The sequence below is a fragment of the Ylistrum balloti genome, unplaced genomic scaffold (assembly GCF_031769215.1).
Source record: "Ylistrum balloti isolate Yb309-2 unplaced genomic scaffold, AGI_CSIRO_Ybal_v1 Utg370434, whole genome shotgun sequence".
Lineage (NCBI taxonomy): Eukaryota > Metazoa > Mollusca > Bivalvia > Pectinida > Pectinidae > Ylistrum > Ylistrum balloti.
The window spans coordinates 31971-44822 of record NW_026782291.1 but is presented as its reverse complement, the minus strand read 5'-3'; positions in this window follow the sequence as shown (position 1 = coordinate 44822).

Here is a 12852-nt window from a genome sequence, read left to right as displayed (position 1 = left end):
TGGCACTTTGTAGATTTGTGTTCACCACATTCACAGGGACCTGCAAATTTCGTGATATAAAAACACGCAGTGTAATGGAAACGCACTTTGTAGGTCAATATACAGCGTACAATTAAAATAAACAATACATTATTCTGTGACGTCATTTCTGTAGGAACAACGTACAAAAGTAACAACGTACAAAAGTTAATCTAAAAAATCATAACTTCCTTTAAACGAGGCGTTTAATCTGTATGCGAGTGTAATTCTTACAAAAATCTATTTTTATTCATTTAGTCATTTATTGATAATCTTCTAGAAAAAAACAAAGTTGAATTATAGTTTTTGTATTATATTTTAGGACTCGTCAGTAATATTAAGGACGTGCATTTTGAAGCCTTCCAGGCGAATGAGAAGAATGCAAAGTGACCCGAAAAAGATATTAAAATCTAGACGGGGAGACTCACGAGACTTATATTTCAATAGATTTCATGAATTTCATATCTCGGATAACTTTACAAATAAGTACACACGTATATTCAAAATTGTGCCTCTAAAGAGAATATTAAGGCGAAGATTTTTGAATATTTTCTTTTGGATGACTCTTTGTTTGATGATATTCTAATTAATTAATGAGTATGATTTAATGGCATCAGGGGTGACTGTTTCCCTTCCTAGGAAAACGATATTATATAACAATGTACCTACGTCCAAATAAAGTGTATTGCGCTATGGTAAGCACTGGCTAACCTATCGTCAGTGTAATGGGATCTGTTGGATTGTCACACTGTTGTATCGATGTTCCGACATTTTAATGGAATGGTTCTATCACTCGTGGGCATCACCTTTGTTGAACTGAAAAACAAACAAACAAAAAAGAAAGAAAACTAAAATTACATATAGCCTTTGGCTTCCAACAAACTAGTTTTTTTCTTTATTCACTTTTTCTCATGAGAATCTTGAGAAAGGTACGGACCTTTTCGTCTCTGCAGTAAGAACTGATGCTCGCCAATAGGACTTTTAAGAAATATATTATGACTTCAGGTATACGTAGAATAGATAGAATTATGTAGGTAAAAAATACTACAAACGATGTTGTACATATTTGAAATTCTGAACCCTTTAAAGGATCACAATGGAATTATAAGCATATATTTTCTTACGTGTAGATATTTACTTATATCTGTAAGCATTATATTTATTCTACACACACGACAACTTTTACACTTTTATCGAACTTTGTTCATTTTAAAAGAATATAAAGGCTTCACAATAGAATAAGAAAATCTATTATTATTAATCCGCCATTTTATCAATAAAGTGTAAGATATCGATTTTAACAAGGCAATAAGATTTTCACAAATCTGTCATCGCCCAGTATTTCTGATAATAAAAGTTACGCCCATTCCTTATCTGCAGGTTGGGCGTAATAATCTTACCTGTTGACCTCAATGCATAATTCTTTGGAAGTGACTTAATATTTGGATTTTATTTTTGCTAGCCTTTCCATATAATTATTTTTCCTATTGCCTCACTCAGTACCATCGCAGTTTTGTCTTTTGGTAGAGAGTTCAGAAGACATGCAAGAGTCTTTAAAATGATAGCTACTAAACTCTGCTTAACACAAAGCATTGTAGTAGTGAACAACACCTTTAGTCGTTGTCAGTATAATGTGACCAGATGGGATGTCATGCTGGGTATTTCCGGTAGCACATTTCAGTATGACTGCACTATAAAGTTTGCATCAGTTCCTCAGTATGAAGAGGACGTTAACACGAACGCATTCAGCTCATGCACTCATACATACATATGGAGGCTGTCTTTGAGTAACGCAGTAGGTGAGTTAGTGGGCGACATGCAGTAAACAGTAGGCTACAGACTGTAGCGTGTTTACAGCAGCTGTTCAACAGTATTAGCAAACAGCATGCAAGATATTATAGACAGTAGGAAGAAACAACTAGAAAATTGCTAGCAGAAAATCAATCTATAGCTAGTAACACGAACCACGCTTCCGGACTGGATATGAATATATCACAAAATCTGCATTTTATATTGTTAATTCGCCCAGGTACGATGTAATATTTTGACGTGTATGTCACCAAGGTAACAGATCGAAATCTGTAAGAAATCTATTGTTATGTCATGAATCAAAACTGATCAAATAGAGTGGCTTTTTTCGTTTGATTTTTCTCTTCACCTTTTCCATTTTAAACCTCTCAAAAATTCACTTTTTATCGAGTTGTGTAATGATAAGTATCTTAAATTTGTTATCCTTTCGTATGAGATATTTCTGATATATTCGTCGTGTTACGAAGTGGATTGCCCTTGTAATATTGTTCACATGTCATTAGTGTAATGTACTATAGGCCATTTTTAACAACTGCGCAAGTCAGAAATCGATGTTTTGTTGATGTGGACAAGAGCATTTCAATATGAATTCAAAATGGCGCACACAACGTCTGCATTCGTTTGATTTTCTAATCTACATTTTTACTTTAAAACCTTTTAAAACATTAATTTCTTGAATTACAAATGATAAAAAGTGTTTTAAATTTGTCGTCGTTTCCTATGAGATTTTGTGCCGAAGTTTCTACTTCTGCTTGTTTTGTGCTTGTCAAGGGTAGCGAAAATGAAGTCTTCTATGAATAGTTTTATAAATGACGTATAAAAAAATTTTGTAAAAAAAAAAAATCAAAAAAAAATATCCTATATGCAATAAATTCGTCTCGCTAAGCCTCACAAAAATGATAAAAAAGAAAAAAATGTGGTAAATCTTACTTCTAAAAATCTGTCATTAAATGAAATCAAATTCTAGATCCTTTACATTTTAAAGGTTTTAAAGATATACAGATATGTACATCTTACGTTGTTTTGGTAACGGATTTGATAGTGATACATCAATATGTTAAGCAAGTCATAAATAGTTTCATGGTGACGGCAATTTAAATGTTGAAAACGGATATACTTAGGCGCTTGTTTACACCAATGTATAATTGTATGTATAAATATGTGGAGTAGATATGCTAATCAACAGGATTAGAAATTGCTGATGACATATCTGGTGTCAAACGGTAATGTACATAAATCAGTATTTTACTGTATTTTATACATAAAATATAAGGTTTTATGGTGATAATATTGTCCCGCCTCCTTTTATTCACGACCACGTGAGAAGCGGAATTCATAGCATCGCTTCATTGTTTATGATTTTCTTCCAAATCGCCGACGATTTGATGAAGTCAGCCTTGACACTGTCGATCAAACCATCAAGCATTATCAGTGAGACATGTGAAGACGGAAATCAATAGGAAACCGGACTCACTCTGAGTTAAATTGCATAATTATAATTTATCTCATCATTTCCAATAAGGAAATTAGCGACACTGTTCGGTCAGCATTAAACTGGCTACCAGTTCCCAAGTTTTGTTAGAATTACTCTCTAGGTTATCTCCCCTTGCTGTAAAACCCAGGACCAGATATTTCACGAGATTGGATTTATATAACTTAAATTTTATTTATCATTTATACATCAGCTATGTCTGTAATAGTAACAGCGTAGGAAGATAAATACAATTTGTATCAATGTTGTTTGAAGAAGAATGATAGAGACACACCTGGTAACAAACTCGGATCCGGTAGGAACATGCGCCATGTCCCCCATCAATCACGCTCTGTGCTGACTGCGTTTCCCCATACGTGACCGGTTATCTAATAAATTACTTTGAGAATTTCCAATCTGCGGTACGCTGAAAACCTAACATGTTATCCCGTATATTGGAAACATACACCAGTAATTTTAAGGTTACGTCCGTTCGTCCTTCTGTCCAATCAGTGGTCACTGAAAAACCTGACATACTATCCTGTATATTGGAAACATACACCAGTAAATTTGAGGCTGCGCCCGTGCGTCCTTCTGTCCAGTCAGTGGTCACTGAAAACCTGACATGCTATCCTGCATATTGAAAACAAATACCAGTAATTTTGAGGCTACGTCCGTGTGTCCCTCTGTACATCAAGTTTAATATTTGTCCCTTCCAAAAAAAACTAAAATTGGCTGAAAACCAGGGATCCAAAAGCAGGAGTAAAGTTAAGAATATAAAACTAATAAATAAAATCAATTTATCAGTATACAATATGTTTTATACGATTATTTAATCGACAGAATATGAATGATAAACATGGAGGTCAGCCATATCTTACCTCTTTGATAAAGTCAATCTCACACGGGAATGTAGACTTTAAAAATGTACCAGTGAAGGACAACATCTTAAAAAAATAGACATGTATCATTTTTAGCGTGGCGGAAATATGACTTTTTGAAACACATTAAATCTCGTCTCTTTATATAGCTATTCTATTTAACCATTAAAACTATCCCTACACACCACGTATATATTAGTATGCATAACTGCAAGTCTATAAATTATGGTCTTTTCTATTTATAAAATGTTTTATCGACTATCTACAGTGGTATCCAGTATATTATCTTGTGTTGAGTAACCCCATACATCATCCATTCACAGTATAGAATGGATACTCAAGAGGAATTTTTTTTTTTTTTTTTCATTTCGTGTGAGAATTTTGGCGTTCGGTTATGATATATTGGACGATAAATATGTGATAGTTTCCTCATGAAATCGCAAGAAAAACTGACTTATATCAAGCTAGGTGTATTGTGTGGTTTTCATCACCTAAGGGGGAAAAACAGCCTGTGTTAACGACTATCACTCCAAAGTTTGTCCAAAGGTTGCATCTGACGCTAGTCTAGAGCCGGTCAATATTCTCGGTCGGTTTCACACTGCTGTGATTAAACGATATCATTGTCACAGCTCACAAATCTGTTTTAGAGAATAAGTAATTACTCTCCTTGTCTAGGTTATTTACTAATAGTACATATGTGTCAAACCAACACATCAATACATACACCAAATGTAGGCAATGTCCTTGTTGTATACAAATGTAGGTGTTTGTGCTATAAAATACAGCCTGGCAGGAGATAAGACATTGAGGAATCACTGAGTTGTACAATATTACTTTCAAACGCCTCAATCACGTTTAAGTTTTTGTAGAACGATTTCTTCTCTGTTAGATATTGTATCAATCATGAGAACAGACAATGTAATTGTTTTCTTTGTTTCCAATAGAGTACGATACCAGAGCCAGGTATTGCTGTCTATCACCATCAGAGAACTAAATGTCCACGTGTCGTTTATTTTCTGTCATTATTAGATACAGCAAAGCACCTGTATCGTTTGATCCCAGAAGAGATAATTTAATGCCCTCGCTTCTCTTCTGTCACACGAGATGTAGCAATTCCCTCAATTATTTTCGATCACAAAGTAATGTACTTGTATCCATTGTTTTCTGTCACATAGGGATAAAGAAATGCCCCGGTGTCCTATGTATTGATCAGCATTAGATGAGGTAATGCCCTCGTGTCCTATGTTTTGATCAGCATTAGATAAGGTAATGCCCTCGTGTCCTATGTTTTGATCAGCATTAGATGAGGTAATGCCCTCGTGTCCTATATTTTGATCAGCATTAGATGAGGTAATGCCCTCGTGTCCTATGTTTTGATCAGCATTAGATGAAGTAATGTCCTCGTGTTCTATGTTTTGATCAGCATTAGATGAGGTAATGTTCTCGTGTCCTATGTTTTGATCAGCATTAGATAAGGTAATGTCCTCGTGTCCTATGATTTAATCAGCATTAGATGAGGTTAATGCCCTCGTGTCTTTTGTTTTAATCAGCATGTTTTGATCAGCATTAGATGAGGGTAATGTCCTCGTGTTCTATGTTTTGATCAGCATTAGATGAGGGTAATGTCCTCGTGTCCTATGTTTTGATCAGCATTAGATGAGGTAATGCCCTCGTCTCTTATTTTTTTGCCTTTTTTTTCTTTCACCATTATTAGTTGAGAGAAGGCAATTGTTCTATGTTTTTGATCAGCATTAGATGAGGGTAATGTCCCTTTGTTTTTTTTGATAAATAATGAGGGTAATGTCCTCATGTTCTTTGTTTTGATCAGCATTAGATGAAGATGGTAATGCCTCCATGTCTTTGTTTTGAAAACATTACATGAAGGGTAATGTCCTCATGTCCTTTGTTTTGAAAACCATTACATGAGGGTAATGTCCTCGTGTCCTTTGTTTTGATTTTGAAAACCATTACATGTTTTGAAGCATTAGATGAGGGTAATGCATTCATGTCCTATGTTTTGATGAAAACCATTACATGTGTCCTATGTTTTGATATGATGATGTAATACCCTCATAACCTTTGTTTTTGAAAACCATTACATTAAGCATTAGATGACAATGCCCGCATGTTTTTGCCTTTTTTTTCTTTCACCATTATTAGTTGAGAGAAGGCAATGCCCGTTTTTGTCCTTTGTTTTCCTTTGTTTTTTTATAATAAATAATGAGACATTGCCCTCATGTCCTTTGTTTATGAAAACTATAACATGAAGATGAGAAAACGCCTTCATGTCATTTGGTTTTGAAAACCATTACATGAAGATGAGAAAATGCCCTCATGTCCTTTGTTTTTGAAAACCATTACATGTAGATGAGATAACGCCCTCATAACCTTTGTTTTTGAAAACCATTACATGTAGATGAGATAACGCCCTCATAACCTTTGTTTTTGAAAACCATTACATGAAGATGAGACAATGCCCGCATGTGCTTTGTTTTCGATAATTAATAATGAGACAATGCCCGCATGTCCTTTGTTTTCGATAATTAATAATGAAACAATGCCCGCATGTCCTTTGTTTTCGATAATTAATAATGAGACAATGCCCGCATGTCCTTTGTTTTCGATAATTAATAATGAGAAAATGCCCTCATGTCCTTTGTTTTTGAAAACCATTACATGTAGATGAGATAACGCCCTCATAACCTTTGTTTTTGAAAACCATTACATGAAGATGAGACAATGCCCGCATGTCCTTTGTTTTCGATAATTAATCATGAAACAATGCCCGCATGTCCTTTGTTTTCGATAATTAATAATGAGACAATGCCCGCATGTCCTTTGTTTTCGATATTTAATAATGAGACAATGCCCGCATGTCCTTTGTTTTCGATAATTAATAATGAGACAATGCCCGCATGTCCTTTGTTTTCGATAATTAATAATGAGACAATGCCCGCATGTGCTTTCTTTTCGATAATTAATAATGAGACAATGCCCGCATGTGCTTTCTTTTCGATAATTAATAATGAGACAATGCCCGCATGTCCTTTGTCTTCGATAATTAATAATGAGACAATGCCCGCATGTCCTTTGTTTTCGATATTTAATAATGAGACAATGCCCGCATGTGCTTTGTTTTCGATAATTAATAATGAGACAATGCCCGCATGTGCTTTGTTTTCGATAATTAATAATGAGACAATGCCCTCATGTCCTTTGTTTTCGATAACTAATAATGAGACAATGCCCTCATGTCCTTTGTTTTTTATTTGCTTTTTGTTTGATAATGCCTAATCATTAGGCAAAGCCCCTTGTCTTTTGGTTTCTTTAACAATGAGAAGAAATCATGAAGTGTTTTAATCATATCGCTTAGGAGTCGATATAATTTCCTGACGTGTCTCTTAAAGATGTTTCTTATAGGTATCTTATCTATGTCATGGGATATACATGACTTAGATATGGAAACAATGTCTGTATATTTCTTTCCAATCGACTACCAGAAGAGATGTCTATGTGGGTCTTATTTTCAATACAGTTGAGATGAGACTGTTTTCGCTTCTTTGTCTTCTCTTTTCTTTCACTTCGGGACTTTAAGAAAGGGCAGTATTTTTCTAACTTTTGTTTTTATTGACTTTTGGATGAGATAACCTCTTTATGTTTAATGTTTTCTGTTAACTACGAGACCAGATTTTGTTGTGATGTCGATCGACAATTACCACATACGAAATCAGCAACAACTTAACTTTGGTATTAACCCACATTTTCACAGAATGGAAAGACAAAAATGAGATTTCATATTTCAACGTATTCATTTACTGAAACTTGTTATTATGGAGGATTTCACCTAGTCTTGTGACAAGCTATTCGGCATTATCTTGGTTCGTACAAAAACTTATGGAAACGCTGCTTGGCATTATCGTGGATCTTACAAAATCTTGTGAAAGCGCTGTTTGGGATTATCACGGCTCGTACAAAAACTTCTGGAAGCGCTGTTTGACATTATCTCGACTCGTACAAAAACCTCTGGAAGCGCTGTTTGACATTATCTCGGCTCGTACAAAAACCTCTGGAAGCGCTGTTAGGCATTATCTCAGTTCGTACAAAATCTTCTGGAAGCGCTGTTTGGCATTATCTCGGCTCGTACAGAAACTTCTGGAAGCGCTGTTTTAATGAAGCTAAAACCAAGATTTTTGACTATGATGTGTCTGTTACAAATGTAATTCATCTTTTGAAGAATTCAGGAAAGTGTGATGTAAGAAAATAAAGTTTTTGAAGCATCCTTTACGACCAATGGAATGAGTTCAATTTCAATTTCAACAAATGTTATTGACAAATGTCAAAAGGAGTTGGACATAAGGCATTGCCTATTTAAGTCCTCTCCTTCAGGTGACAACCTGTTGTAAACATACAAACAGACATATATATATATATATATATACAATTTTGTTAAAGAAAGACATAAGGGGAAGTAACTCCTTATTGTAAACAAACTAGTTCAGGATTATATTAGGAAGTAACCTAATGTTATGACTATTGAGTTTGAGCATTAATCAAGATGATCTCGTCTGAGATAGTTTCATAGTCTTAATTTTGGCTTGATGAGTTCTAATATTTGTAGAAATTAGATTTTTCTCCCAGTAGATAAGGCCACACACAGTCCATATGCACAACACACTGGCCAACACTGTTTGAGTTTAAAACCCAATTTCAACAAATAGATATACATAGTTTGTAAGTAAGGTTACAAGTGCTATTTATAATATGAAGATTGCTTTTTTAAATAAGAAGGAGTTACTTCATATAGTTACTTAAGTGAAAATAGTCATCTTAGCTGCCCAGACCAGGCTTACATTGTATTTAATTCTAGTATAAGAGGGAAAATGTAAGAGATGATAATTCATACTAATACATCAGGTATGTGTAGTACTGCTATAGTAGTAGTCAACCTGGGGGTTTAATTGACAAATAGGAATTTCTGAAAGTACATATAGGATGTTTACAATACCGCATTCAATTAGATAATTCTTCGTATTGGAAATAAAGTCACGAATCATTAAAATGATTGTACATTAGGCATTGAAAATGGGAATCTCTTAAAACGTGAAATAAAATTTGAAACATGAGTTAGGATGACTCTATTTTCTTTATCATTACAAAGAACACAACCATGTAATAAAAGCTTTTCACATAAATGATTATGAGTATCATGATGCAAGTTCTGTCGTAGGGTCTATCGAATATCGGTATATCTATTGCACTCAAAGAAGTGTAGGGTAGTTTCAGAAGATTGATTGCACTCACACATTGGAGATTCTATTAGATGATCTTTGAAACGATCATAGTTAAGATTACTAGCGTTATTTCTTAACTGGCACAGTATAATGTTTGTATCACGATTACCTAGAAATCTAAAAGTATAATTTGTTTCAGAGTCTACATATTGATTCTTCTTCAATAACCTTTTCAACTGAGATGTGGAATGGATATTAGTAATATCTGGGGCAAGTATATTAATCTCATTAAACATGCCTGGAAAGAAACTTTCGTAGTAATTTACTGTGCGACACAATGGGGGATCAAAAATTCTATTTGTACGCAAGGGATATCTGTCTTGGGTTTCATCATGTATATATGGTTGAATTATTTCACTTAAGTAATCTGGAGTTTCATTATTTATTATTTTATACATTAAGATAAGTTTATGTTTATATCTTCTGCTACTTAAAGTTTCCCATCCTAGTTCCCTATATAATTTATCATGCGATGTCTACGTAAAAATGGAATGAGTTGACGACATGGCGACTATTGTTAACCACGCGCGAAAGGTAGTATACTAATACACACGTACACGGATAACCCACAGTTATCACGAGGGAACCGTCAACTGGCTTTGCAAAATTCATCTCATCTGGAACGACAACTTAGACGTATTCAACACTCTCATCACCACAGATTACATAGATACAAAGTTAGGCAAACTGAAGGAAGATGTCAGAGCAGAGATTGTGAGCTTTTGGACAAACTCGAAGAGAGGATATTTGATTTAGAAAGCGAAAATGAGCAGTTGAGATAGACCATAGATCATTTGGAGACGAACATCTAATATAGTTTGGACAAAGAGACATAGAGTCAAAGTATAATGACCTTGAATAGCAGGGACGTACAAACTTCATTCGTATAGCTGTATTGTGCTATCCATCAGATAAGGGGACAGCAGAGGAATGTGTTGAACGTATAGTCACATCTGTAAGCGAGAGGTTAAAATTGCCGCTGTGTAGTGAGGGTATTGATGTTGCATACAGGTTTTAACAGGCAAACTAATAAACGTTTTAGCTAAATTTACCCACAGAAGGAAGAAACATGAAATCACAAAGGATTTGACAATATTGAATCAAGAGTCTTTGGGACACGTTGTAATGAGACTTCTTAACTGAAATTTGCACATGTAATAAGAATTATTTTCTGAAAGTTCTAATCATAATTATTAACTGAAAGCCGTAAAAAGTATTCTTTTCTGAAAATAGTTCTAATAATTCATTACTGAAAGTTATTTGAATTATTTACTGAAAGTTTAAAAGACAATTATAAACTAAAAATTACAATGAAAAGGCTTTACTGAAAGTTGTATTCCCTGCTGAAAGTTGTTCTTTGTAATAAGAATTATCTACTGAAAGTTGTAATAACAATTTTGTTACTGAACGTTATGAAGAGAATTCTTAACTGCAAGTTTTGAAGAGAATTCTTTACTGCAAGTTCTGAAGAGGATTTCTAACTGCAAGTTCTGAAGAGAATTCTTTACTGAATGTTCAGAAGAGAATTCCTAACTGCAAGTTCTGAAGAGAATTCCTAACTGCAAGTTCTGAAGAGAATTCTCTACTGAAAGTGGTGATATAGTTTTACTTAAAAGTGTAATGAGACTAAATTAAAAGTCATAACAAGAATTATTTACAAAAAAATTGTACTGTGATTTATCTATTGAAAGTTATATTAAGAATTATTTACTGAAACTTGCATTGAGAGGTTTTTGCTGAAAAACGTAATAATGATCCTTTACTGAAAGTTGTGTTTTTTTCTTTCTGAAAGCTGTTATAAGAATAATTTACTGTTTGTAATGAAAATTCAGACATGTAGCAGAAGGGAAATAACTGTTACTCACCACAGTAATGAAGTGATAAAGGTCAGAGACGTTCCGAAGATTCTTTAATGGTGTTTTATCTATCGTTTTACGTGTAACATTTTCTACGAGTTAGGTCTGAACTTTCTGTCAGCAATGAATTCGAACTATTTACGAAGTTCTTCAGAATTCTCGTTCAATTTCAGAACTTTTGATACAAAAATCGATTAAATCATCTCACTTACACTGTATAGTAATAAAAATATCGGCAAATACCGTACAATTTTAGTAGCCATAGTAGTCAGATTCGATATTCAAGGGCAAGATTTTCGTGCAAGAAGTCATCAACTGAAGGACAAATTAGAAACACAGTGTTTCATAAGATGTAGATTGATGAAAATAATCGGGAAGTATTACGGTCGCCATTGTGATCTCATTGAGAAATATTCTATTTTTTATCTTTTGTTTTTTGGGTTTTTTTTCTTGAAATGACCACGATTTACGTTGCGGGTGTCGTCAATGTACCAGAAGGCGCTTAAAGTCAGGAACACCTGGTCTTGTTCTCTTTGTACTTTTTCGTGAGTCTCCATGTGAATCCTTACTTTGGTCTTATTTTGCTCTAGTTTTATCAAATTTTAAGTTTGGTTAAAGGTGATGTTGACATGTAGCTATTTTCTTGCTGTTTTTGAGTCCGCAGAACATCTGATAATAAAAGTCTTTGGCGAAGACCCGGGATGCGATCCTATCCGGGTCTGCCTGTTTTCCAGGACACATCAGGACCGTCCTATGTATAGGTGGGTGTGTTCTTTTGCACTGTACTGTCTTCCCATTGCCCTAAGTTACATCTGATGAACCTCTCGCATGATATTCAGTAAAATGTCAACCAACTTCTATCGAATGGTCCTGGCTGTTATCGGGACAATAAACCAAACAGGCAAATAAACAAACAATTATCAATTTAACATTACAAAGCTAACTAAAACAAATTAAATAATGACATTTTTATTTTAATTTTGTATCATTGATTCAAGATATATCAATATAACATTGGAATATCAACAATGAATCGAAACATCGAAATATTATAATCACAGTATATCAAACATATCAAGAAATAAATTAAACATCACAGATTATTTAAACTATATAAAAACTAACAGATACAATAACACATATATGGTCTCGTGTCTACTTAACTAACCAGTTGCATGTAGTGTTGTAGAAGAGAAAGTTATCTCCCTTTAATTGTTTAAATAAGAGAAAGTTCAATTTCATTCTGGTTAGGGATGGTAAAAAATCGAATTCAGTCATTCCTGAAAATTTTGGCTGTCATATAAGGCGATGTCACTGCATCATGATACAAATCACATCCTACATTATTTGTTAAGGATAAACTTTTTTTATCAAATCCATAATTATTTTGAAGATTTCCGCATAAGACAATTATCTCTGAGATCAAAATTCTATGACGTAATGAAGTTGGTTATCCAAAGAAAATAAGACAATGGAATCTTTAATGTGTTTCCATCTGATATATGAAACCAGTCTAAGAGTATTAT